The sequence below is a fragment of the Protopterus annectens genome, chromosome 1.part0, assembly GCF_019279795.1.
Source record: "Protopterus annectens isolate FY-2018-M chromosome 1.part0, PAN1.0, whole genome shotgun sequence".
NCBI classification, from domain to species: domain Eukaryota; kingdom Metazoa; phylum Chordata; order Ceratodontiformes; family Protopteridae; genus Protopterus; species Protopterus annectens.
In genome coordinates this window covers 1929042769-1929064070 of record NC_056725.1, presented here as the reverse complement: position 1 = coordinate 1929064070, position 21302 = coordinate 1929042769, and positions in this window count along the sequence as shown.

The window sequence follows — 21302 nt, the reverse complement described above, 5'->3', positions numbered from 1 at the left end:
TGTATGTAGGTAACCTGTAAGTGGGATTTGTACTAAATTGCCACCCCTCCACCCTTTTTGGTTATACGGTCTACTCTTAGAATATTGTATTCAGGTGGGATGATTTCATTATCTTTGGTTGTTGGTTTGAGCCATGTTTATGTTAGACGTAGTATGTCAAATGAATGTATGCCCAACAGAGCATGTAGCTGGCTTATTTTATTGTTTAAGCTACACATGTTGAGATGTGCTATAAGGAGGGAGTTGGGGGTTCTAGTATGGGTGTATGAGGTGGTGGGATGTGATAGTGGGGGATTTGTAGAGGCCAAGCTGTCTGAACCTGGGTTGGGATGAATGCCACCATGTAGAAGAAAATGGTGTTAGAGACTGTGTGTGAGCTTTAGAAGGTTATAGAAACTGATTTGTGACTTCCTAGCTTGGGGAAAAGTTATATGGGCTACCCTATGATATTTTGGTAAGAGATAGGTTGGTGAGGATGTAATGTTTATATGGTTTTGTGAGTCTAGGCAAATTGGTACTGATGTTTGTCTTAAGGGAGGGTGAGATCCAGCATAATGTAGATGTTCGTAAAAGTTAAGGATGTAGGGTATAGATAGAGTGGGTAATAACACAAGTAAGAGAAGCAGTTTGATATGTCTTGGTGTGTAATCTGGGAGCACTGTGAGAGAAGAGATGAAAATATAGTTAGGAGGAAGGGGAGATACAGAGATAGAATGAAGTTAGAAGAAGTAATAGAGGTGGTGCTAATGAGTGAGTGTATGCTAGTAGGTGTGTTGGTGTTACAGGTGTAATGAGTAACAACGAAAAAACAAACGAACTTCTTAAAAATGGAAGACGAAAAGAACACTATAAGAGCCGGCCAAATAAAATTAGTGCTATTTATTGTAAATCACACTTTCAGCTAGGACAATGCCTCGCCTTCCTCAGACAAACAGTTGGAATGCTGTTACAAATTCCTTTTATACAAGCAAGTTAATAACCCCATCAATTAACTTGGGTTTTTAGTTGCCTTGACAACATATCAGCACAGCCTACTACAATTAGAAAATGTTAAAAATGCGTGTGTAAACTTTAATAAATAATCAAATCAAAAGAAACCAGAAATTAAAAATATTAAAAATACTTCAAATTAATCTAAAAATGCAAATATTATATAAGATGCAGAAAATATATATGACATAAATAAATAAATCTATGTTATAATGCATTTATATTAACTAGGTTCTCTAACTAATATTATTTGCTCAATAAAACTTATATTTAACAAACATCACATTAAATATACCTAACCTAAAAAATCAACTTATAATACCATGAGTTGGACATTTGATAATTATAGTATTATCTGTCCATAGTAAAAAGCTTCAAAAGGCATTTGATGGAAAAATTATTGTTAATACCTGGGAACATATGAGCCCTTGTTCTAATCTGCCATTTCAATTCATCTATTTCCAGCATAACTTGCCATGGTCCCCCTCGACTATTTTCAACTCTATGCTGTAACACTGTGAACTTAAAAATGTGACTTGGAAACTCAGAGCAGTGTTTAGCCAGAGCATTGTTAGCATCTTTTTTCTTATAGCATAACAATGTTCATATATTCTCTGCCTTAACCGTCTCTCTGTTTTACCAATATAAAACACATTACAGGAGTTAGATGCAGCATAAGTAACGCCTTTTGTTTCACAATTGTATTTTCCAGTTATTTTATATATTTTCTGATTCAAAACCCCCTGGTTACTAACCAAACAAATCTAAAGTTTTGGGCCTTAGTCCTAGAATAATATACAGACGGGGACAAAACCTTAAGGCCCTTTTAGAAAATAATAACAGGACACATTCTGGTAGAATTAATGGAATGTCCAAATGTGGCTCGTGTTCCCAATGTAAACATATCCTGGTTAGTAATGTTCCCAGGTATTAACGATAATTTTTCCATCAAATGCCTTTTGAAGCTTTTTACTATGGACAGATAATAATATAATTATCAAATGTCCAACTCATGGTATTATAAGTTGATTTTTTAGGTTAGGTATATTTAATGTGGTGTTTGTTAAATATAAGTTTTATTGAGCAAATAACATTAGTTAGAGAACCTAGTTAATATAAATGCATTATAACATAGATTTATTTATTTATGTCGTACATATTTTCTGCATCTTATATAATATTTGCAGTTTTTAGATTAATTTGAAGTATTTTTAATATTTTTAATTTCTGGTTTCTTTTGATTTGATTATTTATTAAAGTTTACACATGCATTTTTAACATTTTCTATTGTAGTAGGCTGTGATGATATGTTGTCAAGGCAACTAAAACCCCAAGTTAATTGATGGGGTTATTAACTTACTTGTATAAAAGGAATTTGTAACAGTGTTCCAGCTGTTTGTCTGAGGAAGGCGAGGCATTGTCCTAGCTGAAAGTGTGATTTACAATAAATAGCATTAATTTTATTTGGCCGGCTCTTATAGTGTTCTTTTCGTCTTCCATTTTTAAGGTGTAATGAGTAGAAGTGTGGTATTGGTTGTGAATAGAAGGGGTGTGGCCTGAGAAGTATAAAAGTAGGTGCACTGGGGGTGGGTGGAAATTGGGGGGGGGTAGGGGAGCGAGCCCGCAGGGCAAACAGAGCGAGTTGGAGCAGGTGAAGGAGAAAATTTCAGAGACAATCTATGAGCAGCAGACTCTTGAGGAGCTCCTGGAAGCAACAGATGAGTGGGGAGTGATAGTTCAGTTGTTTACTTAGTAAGTGATAGTAGTGTAGGGGAAAAAAGCTACATGAAGGTGGAAGACTAAGGAGCAGTCTGAGATTGCAAGAACATAGAAAAGTAGACTGGAATTTAAAACAGGAGAAGGGATAGTGGGTATTACACAATCCTAGATAAGAGTGCCATCTAGTGGGCAGAAATTATGGTGCAGCTGAAAGCTATAAAGAAAATGAGATATAGGTAGAACAGATGGCTCCGGTAGGGGTTTTACAGGGGAGACAAATTAGTTACTTATGGGGCAGAGAGGGGTAAGGCTGCTGGGTATCTGGCTCAGTAGTATGGATGACATACAACACTAGGTATTAAAAACAGTGCAGCTTAACAGTTGGCTTAGGGTAAAACATACTTTCTTGTATCCTTTGGGAACTGGTATTTGAAATAGGACAGCAGATTTCTTTTGGGTTGAAGATGGGACGGCCGAGAGTAGTTGTAAGGGGTCCTTATTTATCCAGCAGGAAAATTTCCAATTCTTAGTACAGGACTGGAATGTGAGAGCTACATAAGTTGGAGGGAGACAAAGAACAAATTACAACAGTACGAACACAGTAGCGTCAGGTTTGTACATTAGCAAAATTAAGAAGAGAAGCAGGTAAGCATAGTAACTTCAGGTTTGCTTATTAACAAATTAAGAGGAGGAACAGCAATTTCCATTATTTAAAGCACCTACAGCAGATACACCATCTGAGATAGCTAATTTAAATATAATATGGTGATATTTTAACCATACTTTGAACTGTTTTTACACAAATATGAAAGAAAAGGTGAATTATCCTTAAGAATTTCTTGTATCAAGCATTAACATTATTTATAGTGTGACTTATGAACCTACTATTAGGAGATGTAAGACAGATCAATATGTATAAAGATGTTTTTGCAGGCAAAGATGTAGAACAAGTTTAGGTTTGTTAAAATTATGAATATTAAGCAAATAAGTAGTACAGTAGTTGACCAATACAGATTGGATCAACATAAATGTCATTATAAATAAGCTTCTGAAAGTATATGGTTACAAGTATGAGTTGACATACGTTTAATATAATTAGAGAATTTTATATGTTAATTGTAATAGTACAAATGGGCAATTTATTTTGCCCATTACTAACGAATGTATATAAGTTTAAGTCCTGCAGATTGTTGAAATAGAAGCCAACAATATATTTTACATCAAAAACTTACATCAGGCCTTTCACTTACACTGAAACACTAATTGTGTTTAATTGTAACACTAATAAAAGTGTTTTGTTGAGACTGGAAGACAATGGGGTAAAGCAGTTTGTTATTTTCCCCACTGTTGTACAATATCGGTATATTTACAGGTGTGGGGAGCACAGGGGGCTTGTACCCCACAAAAACACTTGTTTTATATAGTGTAAATTGTATTTTTCAATGCTTGATGGATTGCATTCAATAAACTGAATCTCAATTTTAATTGACATCAATGATTTAACTTAGAACCATATGAGAACAGTAACCATACCTGTTACTACAGATTTAATTCAGAATAAAGTATATTACAATTCAGTTTAAATACACTGACCAAAGGAACATGCAGTGTTAGTATATACATTTATGTCAATGATTATTTTCAGATGATTCTGAGGTCTTTGCATATGAGGATATAATAGTAAATATAACAAGACTAACGCTTAAGTTACAGATGCCAATGAAACTTAGTCACACAGTAGCACCAGAGTGGGCAGTACTGACTGAATGGACATAAATGTAAAAAATATAAATGTCATTAAAAATGACATTAGGAAAGAAATGGCTAAAGGAGCTATTTTAATAGTCCAGCCCCATGGTACAGGCAAGTCCTTACTGTACTCCAAACAACTCAGGTTCATCTAGTGGCATGACTGTTGTTGGGACCAGATGGGGGGAGGGGGGAGTGGCTCATGCTGGCATACCCACTCTGGGGGGAGTGAGTTGCTGATGCTGGCTCACCCATCCTGAGGTACCAGTATTATCCCACTTGGCCAGAAGGTTGCACAAATGCGGAAGCATGCAAACACCTCCAGTAAGCAGCAACTGCAGAGTTTACAAGGCTTCTGCAGATGGGAGGAGGTTAGGGCACACCGTTCAGCAACAATATTATGTTACACCAGTGTCCTCAATCTCTCCAGTGGCCCTGGATGTGGCATTGGGGTGAACCTGGGGGAGGCTAAGAAAGGTCAGGTGCACCCAGTGCATGAGGACAGGAAATGGTGACAGCTGATGTTGAGCTGGAGGGAGGGGGAGCAAAAAAGAAACTATTTAGACAGGTTAAATGTGTGAACTTGACCATGTATATTTAATATTTAATTCTTATAATGATATTTATTTTTAAGCAATAGATGCCTTTTAATTCTGCCTAAACTAATAACAAGTTGAGAACCAGCATTAAGACAGGCCAAAATGTAATTGTAGAAGCAGAGACAAAATAAATATATTGGCTGTTTTATGGTTAAAATGTTTGTGAACTACTGATATTCAGAAAGGAAGATTAAATTGTTTATGTTTTTCCACATATGAAACATGCAGGTTATGATTTTTTGAGAGCGCTATGTGCCAGTGTAACCTGTACGGATTACCAGCAAATACACATAATTTTTCAGTGATTACACTTTACAAATGAACTGGTGTACTGATCAAAGGTTTGGAAATCAGTAGGGTAATTTTTCTTGTGCTTAATTAGTCCTGATAGATAGATAGTTATATGAATGCTATTTAAAGTTATGATTGTTATATGTTATAAGTTAAAACCAGTCATGCTTGGAATGTTTGACTTGGTGGAGAATGATTATGATTTGAATTGTTCCACTGACGTACTGTTGCTAGAAGAAGGAGCAATGGACCACTTTGTCCCCTGTTAGTGAGACCAAAGGGTTCATAGGTTCATACTAGGCTATCTGCCCTAGGGCATTTATAAGCCTAGCCAGAGTGTGTTTGGCTTTCGCTACCTATTTTAAATTAATTGTGCTATGCCCTTTTTCGAGGTTAGTATACTGTGCCTCTGTCTAACAGTGACACAGAAGTGATACCCGGGGTAAACCTATGATCTCCCATCCACTCATCAAGATTCCTCTTGAAGAGAGTCAATGAGGGACTCTGCCTAACCTGGACTGGGATTTTATTCCAGAGTGAAGAGAGCCTCTGGGTTATGAATCTGTCCCTCCAGCATGTCCTATTTATTTCAGTGCTGAGGTTCAAGTCTCTCGAGCGCGTAGCTCGATGGGATTTGGATTTTCTGAGGTGCAGCATGTCCATTAATTCCGGGTTGGACATGGCTTTATATGTCAGTCACAGATTGCCTCTGAGCAGGTGGTATGCCACTGAGTAGAGCTGGAGTTTCTTTAATCGGGCAGCATATGGCATCTGTTTGAGCCCTTTGATCCTCTTGGTGAGGTACTTTTGGGGTCTTTCCAGTTGCTGCAGGTGTCTGGTAACTTACATCCCAAAAGGGGCATTGTACTCAATTATGGGCCTGATGAGGGATGAGTAAAGAGGCATGATGACCTCCCCTGATCTAGATGTGAATCCTTTCATGATTAGGTGGGCTATATAAAATGTTTTTCTAACCACTTTGGCCACATGGTTGTCAAATGAGAGATTGCTATCAACTTGGGTCCCCAGGTCCCTAATTACTTCTTCTGTACTTAATGGATTACCACCTATGTGGTAATTTGTGGGCACTTTGTTTTTGCCAAAGGGGATGACTCTACACTTTTTTGCGTTTAGTTTGAGGCCATGGCTCTGGCACCAGTTGTCTGTTTCTATGAGGCCCTTTTGGAGGATGCTAGTGTCAGCTGGAGTGTTGATTATGGCGGCCAGTTTGCAGTCATCTGTGAACTTGGTCAGCCACAGTCCTTCCGTGTTGGCCTGTACCTCCGAGAAATATATACCGAACAAGAGAGGTCCCAGGACTGAGCCTTGTGGGACACCACTTGTAACTGGTTTGGAGTCTGACATGGCTCCAGCAATTTTAACCATGTGGGTTCTGTCCTTGAGCCAGTTTGCAACCCATCTAGTGACATAGGGGTTTATATTTAAGCTGGTGAGCTTATCTATAATGTCTGAGTGGGGTATTGTATCGAAGGCTTTTCCCGAGGTCCAGGTAGGCTGTGTGGACCACCTTCCCCTCGTCAATGGCCTTGGTGACTTTTTCAAAGAAATCGACCAGGTTTAAGAGACAGGATCTGCCCTTAACAAAGCCGAACTGGGTAGGATCCAGTGTCTGTAGGTCTCCAATATCTTTATTTATGAGGTCCATGATGATCCTTTCCATAGCTTTGCAGACCAAGCTAGTCAGGCTTATGGGGCAATAGTTTCCAGGATCCGTTGAGGCACCACCTTTGGGGAGAGGGACCACTGTTGCTGTACGCCACTCTTTGGGTACATATCCTGTAGTAAGGCTGAGATTGAACAGTAGTTTTATGTTTGGGTTTAGCTCTTCTTGGAGTTCATGTAGGATGCAGCCCGGGACACCGTCTGGTCCCATTGATGCTGTGTTTTTTGCTTTGGAGAGAGCGGCTCTTACCTGAGCATCTGAGATGTCAGGGGGCAGCACTCTGCTGGGATAGATATTTGCCCTTTTGGTGGGGAGGCAGTTTGCACTGAACCTGTCAGCCAGGATGTTGGCAATGTCTGTGGGTTCGGTGTATTTTTTGTCATTTTGGACTACTTCTGAGCATATCTGGGAATTCCCATCCAGGTTCCTAACATAACTAAAGAAAGCCTTGTGATTATCCTTAGTGTCCTGTGCAATTTTTCTCTCGAAGCTGGCCTTAGACGATTTCATGAGTGCCCGTAGTTTTTTGCTAATACTGATCAGAGATGCCTTCCCTTTTTGGGATTTTGCTCTATCATGTAGTAGCTTCCTCCTTCTATTGTATAGTTTGTTTATGGCTGGGGTCCACCAGACAGGACGTCTGCCTTTGGAGGATTGGGTCATGGTTTTATTTGGGAATGCATGATCCATGCATTCCTGAAGGTGTTCATAGAATGCATTTATAAAGGATTCTGCGGTCTGGGCTGTATTTTCCACAGGCCCGGGGGCTTTGAAGGATTCCACCTCGGTTTTGAGGAGTGTGAAATTTGCTTTAGAGATGTTTTTCACTGTGGTTTTCTGGGAACGGGGTGGGGTCAGGGATGTGAATATCCAGTGAGATTAGTTTATGGTCTGATCTTACCAGTGAGGGATACACTTCTGGTCTGGAGCATAGAGTCCCCATGTTGGTGATGATCAGGTCCAGTATGTTTTCCCCTCTTGTGGGAGTGGTAACAAGTTGCTCCATAGCATTTGAGTTTATAAATTCTAGGAACCTTTGGGCTAGGGTGTTGGAGCTAGAGTAATGCTCCCAGTCTATGTTTGGGTAGTTGAAGTTGCCCAATATGATGGTGTTTGGAGAGACCTTCATATTTTCCAGTGTTCTCAGGAAGGCTGAGTGGGGTTCCTGGGTTTGGGAGGGTGGTCTGTAGCAGGCTATAAACTGGAAGGCAGTTTTACCCACTGTTAGTTGCACATGGATAGTCTCTGATGCTTCGTGCTGTGCCACCAACCTGGAGGTGTGGGTATCTTTGACGAATATTGATACTCCCCCTCCTTTTGTGGTTCGGTCCAAGTTTTGGGGCTGAAAAGCATGGTATGAGGTATAACCTGGTAGTGCTCTTGGGAGCCTTGAACCAGGTTTCTGTTACTGCACAGATATCAATGTTCTCCATGCTAAGGAGAGTTTTGAGTGCATGCATCTTGAGGTTTAGACTTCTGGCGTTGAGTAGCATTACTCTTAGTTTCTTATCCCTTGTGATACCTATGGAGGTGGGTTTGTCTTTTGAGCCTTGCCTAAAAAAGGCACTATGGGGGTAGCAAGAGCCTTTGCCAATATCCGAAAGCCCAGGGGTGACAGGTGCAAGCCGTCCCTAGCGAAGCATCGTGGCTTGTCGAGCATGTCATCCCAGGCTGACAGGCATTGGATCCCCTTTGAATGACACCAATACTTAAGCCAATTGTTGAAATTGATCATCTTGTCTTCATATTGTGGCATCATTCTTGGTGAGGGTAAGGTGCTACTCAAAGCCAGGGTCATACCAGCCTGGGCTACATGCTCAGAGAGCTCCTCTGTGTCTCTTTTCATGTAGTCCAGGGAGGTATGTCTCAGGTCATTCACACCAGCATGGACAATGACTGAGTCATATTTGTACTTGCCATGGAGTAACCTGAGTGCTTGTGTTATGTGGCAGATCCTAGCGCCTGACAGGCAGCTCACCATGACCTTCTCCTTGTTCAGCCTGGTGAGCGGGACGTCAGTGTGCCTGACGATAGAGTCACCTATTACAAGTGTATCAGGTGTGTTGTTTAGCCTTAAGGGCTGTGACTGTTCGGCACACTGGCTTTGTGAGCTATGTGTTGCACCTGTTTTGTTTTGGGGTAGCGGTTGCTTGGGTGTCTGCTTTGGAGGTCTCTGCTGCTTAGGCAGATTTTTATTTAGAACCTCCGAGTATGTTTTTGTGTGTTTATGTGTTTGGTTTGCTGTTGTGATAGGTCTATGTGAGACTGGAATTGTAGTGAGTGTGGTTTCCTTCTCCTCCTGACTGGTTACGCCAGTACTGAGTTGAGAGAGCTTAGCCTCCAGTTTGACTATATGGTTGCATCTCTCACATGTGTTGGAATTTGTTGGGAGGAGGAGTGGGTTGTCTATGTACATGAGGCAGTTGTAACATTGCCTCAAGATTCCCAGATTCACCAGCTGGACCGGAGAGGAGATAGACAACTGACCTTTGGACATGCCAGAATAGTACTGGGAATTCCTTTATAATTGAAAAAAAGGGCCAATGGGGAACAAGGTACTCAAGGGGAGTTTGTGAGGGTGTAGTGCTTTTAATTTTTTAGTGCTGACTTGTATAATTGCTTAAGTGAGCAAGTGCCAGGTAACTTAAATACAATGTGTTACAGGCAACTTAAATGCAAAAACGACAAACAGTAACTTTCTTTCAAGTGAAACAAGGAAATAAGCACAGTAAGCAATGCAGATATCACTAGGGATCCACAGAAGCACTGAAAAGCCGCGTTTTAGGTGGAATTAGCATTTCAGGGAAATAACAAGCAAACAAACACCAAGCATACAAACAAAGCTAGATTCAGCAGGCCTGGATCTAGTCTATGCTACAGCAAACAAGGTGTACCAATTTCAGTAAGAAACAGTTCAAATATGCAGGCACTATAAGCCTTTAACCAGAAATTCCCAGCTCAAAAGGGCAGAGTCCAGCCTCTCCTCCCACAAGAGTACAGACCACAAACCTTCTTAATGTAAAATAACTGGCCTGAAGCCCAAGTGCTTAAACCAGAACCAATACACTTTTAGAATAACAGACACTGAGGTAGAGAAGGTGATATTCTGGACAAAGCATATATATGTGTGTATGTTTGTATGTGTGTGTGTGACTGGTAAACATGTCTACATCAGTTATACTAGACCTGTGAGGTGTGCCTATTAAGCAATGCTTGCAATACTGGGCAAATAAAAGTAATTATAAAGATAATTTATACAAAAATAATAATAAGGAAGACATGAACACCAAAGCATAATGTGAGACCTGGGTAAAAAGTAGCAGGTGTGAGATATGTAAAAAGGAGAGGATTGATCCGAGATGGCGGAGTGATATGTTCAGTCATACGATTCAATGATGTAATTTACAAATTCAAGACCTATAAAGGTAATTTAAAGGTTTGCTTTATTTTTGACCCAGAAGCACAAATTACATCACTGAACCATATATCTACAAAAGACTTAAAAAATTTTAAGTCGTCAGCACATCTAATATATTTAGGCAAGGAATTCCTTATATTACCAACTCTATAAGAAAAAAAGACTCTCGTAACCTAGACCTAACACAAGGTAACTTTACCAAATTATTACTATTTCTTGTGTTAAAATTATGATCTAAAAATCAATGCCAAACATTACAACCAAGATATCATTATTTAAACTCTTATAAATCATAATAAGATCTGCCCTCAATAATCTATCGGCAACGAATAAAGAGATAGATCTTAATGTCTCTTAACATAAGACAAATGGTCATGACCAAATACATGACTAGCAAAGGTTTTTTTTGTATTTGTTCATGTTTTTTTTTAAGTTGAGAGATTCCCAGACTACAAAAGGGACCACCATATTCAACAATTGGGCATACACTAGCTAAGCATCACTTGACATAACACTTCTATTATTAGAAGAAAAACATTGAAATAGAAGTATTAAGAAGACCATAATACTTCTAACAACATTATTTATATGGAGATCAAATGATGGGGAAGAGTCGACTGTGGTACCCAAATCCGTAACTTGATTAAATGAAGAACAAACAAAGCTATTTAATGCAAAATAATATTCTTCTTCTTCTTTCAGCTGTTCCAATTAGGGGTCACCAAAGTGGATCATCTTTTTCCATTTCTTCCTGTCCTCTGCATCTTGCTCTGTCACACCAACCACCTGCATGTCCTCTTTCAGTACATCCATAAACCTTATCCTATGCCTTCCTCTTTTCCTCTTACCTGGCAGCTCCATCATTAGCATCCTTCTCCCAATATACCCATCATCCTTCCTCACTACATGTCCAAACCAATGCAAACACATTTCTCTGGCTTTGTCTCCAAACCATCCAACCTGAGCTGAACCTTCAATATACTGATTCCTAATCCTGTCCATCCTTCACCATCATTAATCTCAAAAGACTAAAATGCACATTTATTATTAATAAATTTCATACTCTTCAGTTTCACCTAAATAGTTAATTTATCCAGATAATTTTGAAAATGATTGTGATCAAATAAATTGGTAACAAACCCTACCAACCTTTAAATCATCAGCAAACTTGCTTAGAAACAAAGCATCTGTAAACAGACAAGCAAGACAATCACTCATTTATAAACCAAATAGCAAGGGCCCCAATACAGAACCTTGTGGTACACCTTTCCTAATAATATTGACTTTAGAGCATTTGTTCCTGCTTCTAACTCTATACCTCTTATCAGCAAACCAATTAACCACACATCTTGCTACATGTTCATTCATATTTGATTTCTCCAGTTAATCAATAAAGGCAGGGTGTGGAAATGAGCTGAAGGCTTTAGCCAGGTCTCAAGATTTTTCATGTATAGCTAAACCTTCATCTGGGGGTGTGACGACCATCCACTGGACCAGTTATCAAGGAGCCTTAACACTTATCACTGGCAACAGTGGGGAACCTTCACTGAAAGGATGAAAAGTACATACACAGTATTTCCAGATGCAACTCTCTGCATAAACTGCAATTTCCCTTAAGAGCAGACAGACATCACAGTGAGTCCTGGGCTGGTTTGTCCCTCTTCTGCCACATCCCAATAAGGCTCCCCACTGGCACAGCTATAGAGTTGATATCTCAGCTAAGTGCCCAAGCCAAGACCTCTAACATCTTCTCTGTCCAACCAGTGCTTTGTGTCCCTCCCAAGTACATGACACACACACTCTTTGAGGTTTGATTTACACATACACACACACCTGGGAAAGTCTGGCACAGGTTTACTAGCTATGCCCCCTTCTGCCCAGACTATAAGGTAGTTACAACTGCCACCAGTCACTCCTTATCAGCTACTTTAGGGTCCTTAACAAAGAGTGTCCAATCTTTCTGTGTAATATTAATATTAATACAAATGGTAGTTTGACCAAGAGCAAGGCTAATAGGAGTGGCCCACACAGTGTCACCAAATAAATTTGCAAGTACTCTCAAAACTTAAATATTACTACACAGATCAGCCACAATGAAAGATTTAAATATATTTAATAATAAATAATAAAAGAACAAGACAATAGTAAATATATATTTACAGTGACATCAGAGTTCAAAATCGCAGGAAATATTGAAAACAACATTGCAAGACAGTCTCAGATAAATAAAGAAAAATATTTAAACAAACGTTGCTATATTTCTGACTATATCTAAGAGAATTATACTATAACCTAAGAACTTACTAATAGACCAAGGCAAATGTGGTGACTGGATCTTGTTATTGTCAGGTCCAAGACAGAATGCAGCATGTCCTGTCTCACTAACAGACTTCTCAAAATAATATCTAAAATATCACTGCTGGGATAGCTTGCAGAATTACATCATTTTTTATCATCTGACATCTAGCTCTCATGCAAACCCCCGTTGCTGAAGCTGGCAGTATTTAGCATCTACTTATAAAAATATACAGACAAGGGCTTCTCCTCAGATATCTTGGCAGATGTTGGAAGTCATAAAACAATTGTATTCCTTCATGCTTTCAAGACTAGTAATTAGTTCACACTAAAGACAATAAAGGAGATTTCCTAGTACAGACACTGTGTCTGTTGCTGCACTGAAAACTGAAAGATGCCAACTTTTATGGCCTAGCCATAAAGTAATTTAATTTCAGTTATTTTCTGGTTTGCTGGACTGACGTTAACATCCTGTATTCCATTTTCCACTGTTAAAATATATACATTTAAACAGTTACAATAGTGCATGTACATTTATGTTCTCTTCCAGTAGGACACACTGTGGATACATTTTAAACACAGCACTTTTACAAATACCTTTTCAAGACATATGTCTGTACAAGCAGTTTGATATACACATGTTCTAATAAATTTGCAACATAAACATCTTGTATAAATCATTTCAATGTTCACCAATGACATATAATTATTTTAAAAAATCCAGCTAGCTGTGCTGGCAGTATTATCTCCTTTCGTCACACGTCCCCCCCCCTTCAAAGACTCAAGCTAGTTTTTTAAGTGACCATTAAGAAATGTTGCTTGAGAGGGATAAGCCTACCTGGGAATACATTACCCCATTCCATGTCTTGAGATCCCAGCTGCCTTTGCATTGCTGATCCCATTACAGTGTTGCACTGTCATATCATATGCCTGCAACTCTAGGCTCCACCATAGGATCATAGAAGATACTAGGCTATTGGCCCTGAGGCCATTATATGCCTAGCCAAGAGTTTAGCCCATGTTTGGACAAGTCAGCATCCGATGCCCCTGCAATTTGTGATGTTGCCATAGTAATTTGGGATTTTTGCTGGCTGGCCTCCTGTAGCCACAGATCCCCCTCAGGCTTTCTCAATCTCTCTGCCGATTCTAATTCCATTTGTTTCTGTTTACCCTTTCCTTCAGCCTCCAAATATCTCAGTCTGTCATCTTCTTCAGTCTACAAATGCCACAGTTTTCATTTTCTTCAGCCTCCAAATGGTGCAGTCTCTCTGCTGATTCTATTTCTAAATGATTGGCCTTCAGTTCAAGTCTCTTTAACTCCAGATGGATCTTTAAGTCCTCTGAGGTAAAGTTGAACTGTCCATTTTCTGAGAGTTGTACATCCCAAAGGCCAGTCTGGTTGTCCTCCTGGATGCTGGTCTGTGATGCAGCTGTGACTAAGGCTGCAATCATTCTGCTTTAGTCAGGTTGGCATGCACCAATCCTTTGACGTGGCACATCTCAGTCAACTGGCTCCTCAGCTTGCCATAATCCTCTGCTGACATCCTTGCCTGCTCTCCCTGACTAGCTAGGCTAAAAAAAACTAAATAAGACTACTGTGATATGAAACTTTGAATCTCTACCACGAGGCTGCTTAAGACTACAAACACCTTCTTTAGTGGCCACTGTTTACAGGCTACAACAGTTAAATATCCACACCACTGAATCCCAATATGTCATGTGATAATCCCACCACTGCCAGCCAATGTGACGACCCACCACTGGACCAGTACTCAAGGAGCCTCAATCCTCATCACTGCCAACAGTAGGGGATGTACACTGACAGGATAACAGGTACACACAGTATTTCCAGATGCAACTCTCTGCATCAAGTGCCATTTCTCTTAAGAGCACACAGAGACCACAGTCAGTCTGGGGCTGGTTTTTCTCTCTTTCTCCAATCCCCAAGAAGACTCCCCACTGCCACTAATAATGACACCCAACCACTGGACCAGTAATCAAGCAACCTCAATCCTCACTACTGGCACCTGTGGGGGATGTTCACTGGGAGGATAACAAGTACACAAACAGTATTTCCAGATGCAGCTCTCTGCATCAAGTGCAGTTTCCCTTAAGAGTACTCAGAGACCACAGGCAGTGCAGGGCTGGTTTCTCCCTCTTCCTGCAAATCCCTAATAAGACTCCACACTGACACAGTTATAGAGTTGAGATCTCAGCTGAGTGGCCAAGCCAAGACCTCCAGCACCCTCTCTTTCCAACCAGTGCTTCGGGTCCCTGTCCAAGTAGCTGACACACACACTCTTTGAGGTTAGATTCACATTCACACACACACACACACACACACACACACACACACACACACACACACACACACCTGGGAAGGCTGGCACAGATTTACTAGTTATACTCCCTTCTGCTCAGGTTATAATTACAACTGCTACCAGTCAATCCTTATCAGCTACTTTAGGGTCCTTAACAAAGGGTTTCCATCTTACTGTGTAATATTAATATTAATACAAATTGTAACTGTATCAAGATCAAGGCTACTAGGAGTGGCTCACACAATGTCACCAAATAAATGTGCAAGTACTCTCAAAATTAAATATCTCAACACAGATCAGCCACAGTGAAAGGTTTAAATATATTTAATAATAAATAAAAGAACAACACAATACCAAATATATATATATATATATATATATATATATATATATATATATATATATATATATATATGTACACTGTGATATCAGAGTTCAAAATCATATGAAATATTTAAAACAACATTGCAGGAGAGTCTAAGATAAATAAAGAAAAATATATATACTATGCTTCGCTATATTCCTGACTATATCTAAGAGAATTATACTATGACCTAAGAACTTACTAATAGAGCAAAGCAGATGTGGTGAGTGACTCTTGTTGTCAGATCGAAGACAGAATGCAGAATGCCCTGTTACACTAACATTCTTCTCAAGATAATATTCAAAATATTACTGCTGGGATAGCTTGAAGAATGACAGTGTTTCTTGTCATCTGACTTCTAGCTCTCATGCAAAACAACCATTGATGAAGCCGGCAGTATTTAGCATCTACCTGTAAATATATACAGACAAGGACTTCTCCTCAGATCTCTGGCAGATGCTGGGTGTCATAAAACAATTGCATTCATTCATGCTTTAAAGACTAGTAATTAGTTCACTCTAAAGACAATACAGAAAATGTCCTAGTACAGACATTGTGTCTCTTGCTGCACTGAAAACTGAAAGATACCATCTTTTATGGCCTAGCCATAAAGTAATTTAATGTATTTTCTGAAGTTTGCTGTACTGACCTTAACCTCCCGTATTCCAGTTTCAACTGTTAAAATATATACATTTAAACAGTTACAATAGTGCATGTACATTTCTGTTGTCTTCCAATAGAGCACACTCTGGATACATTTTAAACACAGCACTTTTATGAATACCTTTTCAACACACGTCTGTACAAGCAGTTTGATATAAACATGATATACATTTCTAATACATTTGTAACACAACCATCTTGTATAAATCATTTGGATATTCACCAATGACATATAATTATTTACAAAATTCCAGCTAGCTGTGCTGGAATTATCTCCTTTTGTCACATGGGGAACTTATAAAACATTCATAAAAATCAGGTTAGATAAACTTAATCTTCCTTACATAAATCCATCTTGAAAAATATCACTGCTAACTGATAACGTCACTGCTCACTGAAAACATTTCCCCAAAATACAGGCAAGACTAATAGGCCAGTAATCACATAAAGCATAACCTGAAGTATTTTTCCTCCATGACATAAATATTGCTTCTTTCCAAATACCTGTCACAAGCCTTCACTTAAAGTTTGAAACAAATATTCTGATCAAAGATACAAATTATTGATTATTCTTCATAAATAATAGCCATTCAGACTAACGTTCCCAGCAGAAGAATTCAATTTAATGTTTACCAAGGATGTCCTAATATAATCATTATGAAATGATAAACACTTGCCATTTACACTGGAAACTCTGGATCCCACACAATTTGGTTTTGTGAAGAGTAGATCATGCCTGCTCAACCTGGTTGACTTCTTTGAGTCAGTCACCAGAGCTATGGATGAGGGCAAGGCAGTTCAAACAGCCTACCTCGATCTGGCCAAGGACTTTTATACCATTCCCCACTTAGGAATTATTGATAGACTCACTGAACTAGGCATTAACCCCTATATCACTAGGTGGGTTGCAAATTGGCTCACAGATAGAACCCACAGTGTGAAAGCAGCAGACTCCAAGTCAGACTGCCGACCGGTCACTAGTGGAGTCCCACAGGGATCGGTCCTGGGTCCTCTCCTGTTTGGCATCTACTTCTCAGAAGTCCAGGCCAACACAGAGGGACTCTGGCTGACAAAGTTTGCTGATGATTGCAAGCTGGGAGCCATTATTAACTCCCCAAATGATGTAGACATCCTACAGAAAGGCCTCGCTGAGAGCAACAGCTAGTGTCAAAACCATGGCCTTAAGCTTAATGCCAAAAAATGCATTGTCATTCCCTTTGGCAAAAACTCAGTTCCCACTAATTAACACATTGATGGTAGCCCACTGAACACTGAAGGTGTTATAAGAGATCTGGGGACAAAGGTTGACAGCAACCTCTCCTTTGACCACCACATTGCCACTGTGGTCAGAAAGTCCTTCTATGTGGCACATCTCATTACCAAGGGTTTTGCATCCAGGAAGAAAATGTTCATCATCTCTCACTACTCTTCCCTCATTAGACAATCATCGAGTATAATGCCCCGTTTGCTATGTACCTCACTAAACACCTGCAACAGCTGGAAAGTCTACAAAAGTACCTCACGAAGAGGATCCTAGGCCTTAAACACATGCCCTACATGGACAGACTCAAAACAACTGCAGCTTTTCTCTGTCTCACATTGTCTGCTTGACTTACAAAGCAATGTCTGACCCAGCCCTGTTAGAAATGTTACGCCTAAAGAAATCCCAATTCCTCCACACCACACCCTCCAGGGACCTCAACTTCATTACCACAATCAACAGAACATGCTGGAGGGACAGGTTCATAACCCAGAGACTGCCCATGCTCTGGAATAGACTGGAATAGACTTCCCATACATGTCAAGCAGAGCACCTCATAAATCTTGATGAGTGGATGGGAAATAGAAAGGTCACCCCAGGGATCACTCCAGTGACTCTACTTGATAGAGGCACAAGGAACTAACGGTGGCATGATGCCAGAGCACTTCTATAGGCTAGGCTTGTAAAGGCTCCAGGGCCGTTGGCCTAGTAAACACCTATGTACCTATGAATCATTGTATCACTGCTCGTGGAACTATCAAAAAAAATCAGCAAACAAGATTGCAAAATTCTCTGCTTCTGTAATACAGTTAAAGCCAGCCTTTACTGGTATTCCTGATGACTTGTCAAGACCATAGTTATTGAACAAACTCCTATTATTATCCTTTAAATGGTTAGCAATTGTTTTTCTTAAACAGATCTTGATTTTTATAAGGCAAGAACATTACATTTAATTTTATTGTAATCTAACTTAATTTCCTCTGTTGGACATGCCTTATAAAACCACCACAATTTCTTCTTTTACATGTCACTTATTTGAGATCCCTAGTCTACCAAAGAAAATAAGAAGTAATTTTTTATTAAGGAGAAACCAGTTCATACAAATCACTCAGACAGACTACTAACATAACTATTGGATATCTCCATACATTCTTGTATTGAAGAACCACCCATAACAGTTTCCCACTTCCATTCCAAAATGTCAGCATTAATGGCATTAAAGTCTGACTGGTAAAATTTCTTAAAAATTATACTTTCTTTAATAGGTGTCCATTTTACATCAATATTTGTCTATTTGCCTATTGAATGTATTTGGCATAAAGGTAATGAAGCACTGAGTAATGTAAAAAGGAGAAGGCATACATAGGAAAAAGAAGATGATTTCAAATCACTTCCTTTTCTAGGTTTTATTGGAATAAGTGCATTTGTTTGTAGATGTAAGAACCGGATCTGAATACATCTACAATGATGAAAGCGCTTATTTTAATAAAACCTTTAATAGAAGAGCGTCATAGCTCTGTACAAGCCAACAGCCACCAGAGTATTTACTGTATAAGCCTAGCCACACAACCAGATGCATCCCCTGGTAACATGTGCATCTTAATGGGGGGGGGGGGTTGCCAAAAGGTTAAGTGGTGGGGTATGTTAGTTTGGGATTGTTTATTGATGGCCTCGGTCTATAAGCGACATGAGGCCAACCTGGAGATGAATTTGTGATCTGGAGTCACTCTCTTTTTTTTGAAGAAGGATAATTTTAAACTGGATTTATTTTATTTTTTTAGAAGTAAAATTATGTAGTTCAAGATAAAATTCATTCATTGATTTTGTAATAAGGTGGATTAAAAGTCGGTTTATTTCATCTATTTGGGAATCCCACATTAAATGTCAGCTATCAAGTTATTTCTTTTTACCTTGTTAAAGTATTCTCTTAGATCTGACACGTTTAATACAAAATGTACAAAGCAATACATCTGGCAAACAAAAAGGAACAAAGTAAAACTGTGGGTGGTTTGGTGGTAGTGGGGATGAAAAAAGAGTTGAATGGGATTCAGTGTTTTCAGTTTAGATTATCTGGAAGCTGTAAAGCAATTGTAAAGTGTGACAAGGAATGGTGTTGGGATACTAGCTTTCAAGTGTTTCTGATTTTGCCTCATATTTTCTTCTCTGCCTTGTAAAATTTTTCATTTTTACGGTAAAATCACAGAGAATTATAATCAGTCAATAAAGCCAGGCATTATAGTTTCATATGACTTATTATTCAGACAAGGGATTTTAATATAACAACCTGTTGTTCTAGCAACTTAAGTAAATTAGAATAATATTTAAAAATTGCCCTTGATTTAGGACCTTTGCCCCTCATTATTTTTTGTCTTTGTTCTTGATTTTTTAGCAAATAAGAGGAGTGATTGTTATCATAGAATCATAAGGTACACACACAAAAAAGGAAACATTAACAGTAGAGTTTTTTTTAATCTTTGTAATGAAATTTCACAGACATCAGAGGAGTACGATTTTGGAGGTATATACCGGTTTTAGACTTGCTTTATTCCTTCACATGATATTCCTATTTGGAAGTAAATCCCTCTTTTCAGTCTTGATTGACTCCTTCTTTTACAAGTGCACATGGACATGCAAGTGGCACTGATATTTTAAAGAAAGAGGGCACACATTCTTACATTGCAATATCATTCTTTGACATCTATAGATTTTATAGTGAGTCTTTGCCAATATACTTATTTTTCTGCATCAGAATCTCATTTTTAAAACGTATGTTACTGAATAGTATTCCGTAGTCCTACTGGAAGAAGGAAGATGCATATGCTATTCAGAATTCCAGTTTTATGCTAATTATGGAGCCAGATTTTTTTTTTGCTTTTCAAGTGCATTTGCCTTGCCTATGTTCAATGGATGCAGGTTGAGAGGCATGACTGGGGTTGGTCTGCTGATCCCATCTTAGCAGGGGGAAAGACAGGTGAATAAAACAGTGCAGAATCTGTGCCAGAAGTAATATCACAAAGAACTACAATAACACAATACGAATTCCTTAATAGAAACATTTGTATACCACAGATAAGGCAGCAAAATCATACACACAACCTGTGCAGTACTTAGTATGGTATATACTTATGTACCAATCTTATGCCAAATCATACAGGCATCTAAATAACGACTAGAATAAAATACAAGCTGTCATCTATATAGATATACACACAGTAGTGACACGTTTCCATTCTTGTTTTGTTATCAAGCATACATCTCAGCTGTACAGCTTGTCCATATTTTCCCTCATATTTTCATCTGTTTCTCATAAAACTGGTTTTCTGGCAAATCATTGAGGTTTGAAGTCAGTAAACAAAGGAAGACATTTGAGTTTCAGACTTCATATCCGTCGGAAAATTCATTCTAATGCAAAACCTGTTGTTCTATCAACTTTCTAAGTTTGTAAGAGCAATATTTACAACCCCGCATTATTTGAGGCTTGTACCGATTTCTTCTTCTAATCGTTTGAGAGGTATGTTGACAAGCCTCTCACCGAAACGTTCAGGCAAGCACTTCTAGAGCAATAAGTGGTTTGCCGTTAAAATACGAACAGTAAAATTAATTTTGTTGTTTTCTGAAAACAAAAAAAGCCCTTAACTGTGTTATTTTTTTTTTATTGACTGCGATTCTTACTGTAGTAAAAGCGTAAAATACTCATGCTGAGTAGTTTTAGAGTAGACGAAAGTCGCGAAATCTGAACCATCCCTGACAATTTTGTAGTACCGTGTAAGTAGTATTTTTAACTCGTACCTTAACTTAAGTGAGAAAAACAGAATAAAAACAAACTTTTACTACTTTCTGCTTAGGACCTGTACATCTGACACACCAGTCTTTCCTACTCTTAATGCCAGGTTCCTCCTTCCCACACATACTTGTCCCTGGGATAGGGAATCAAACAAAGTCAAGGAT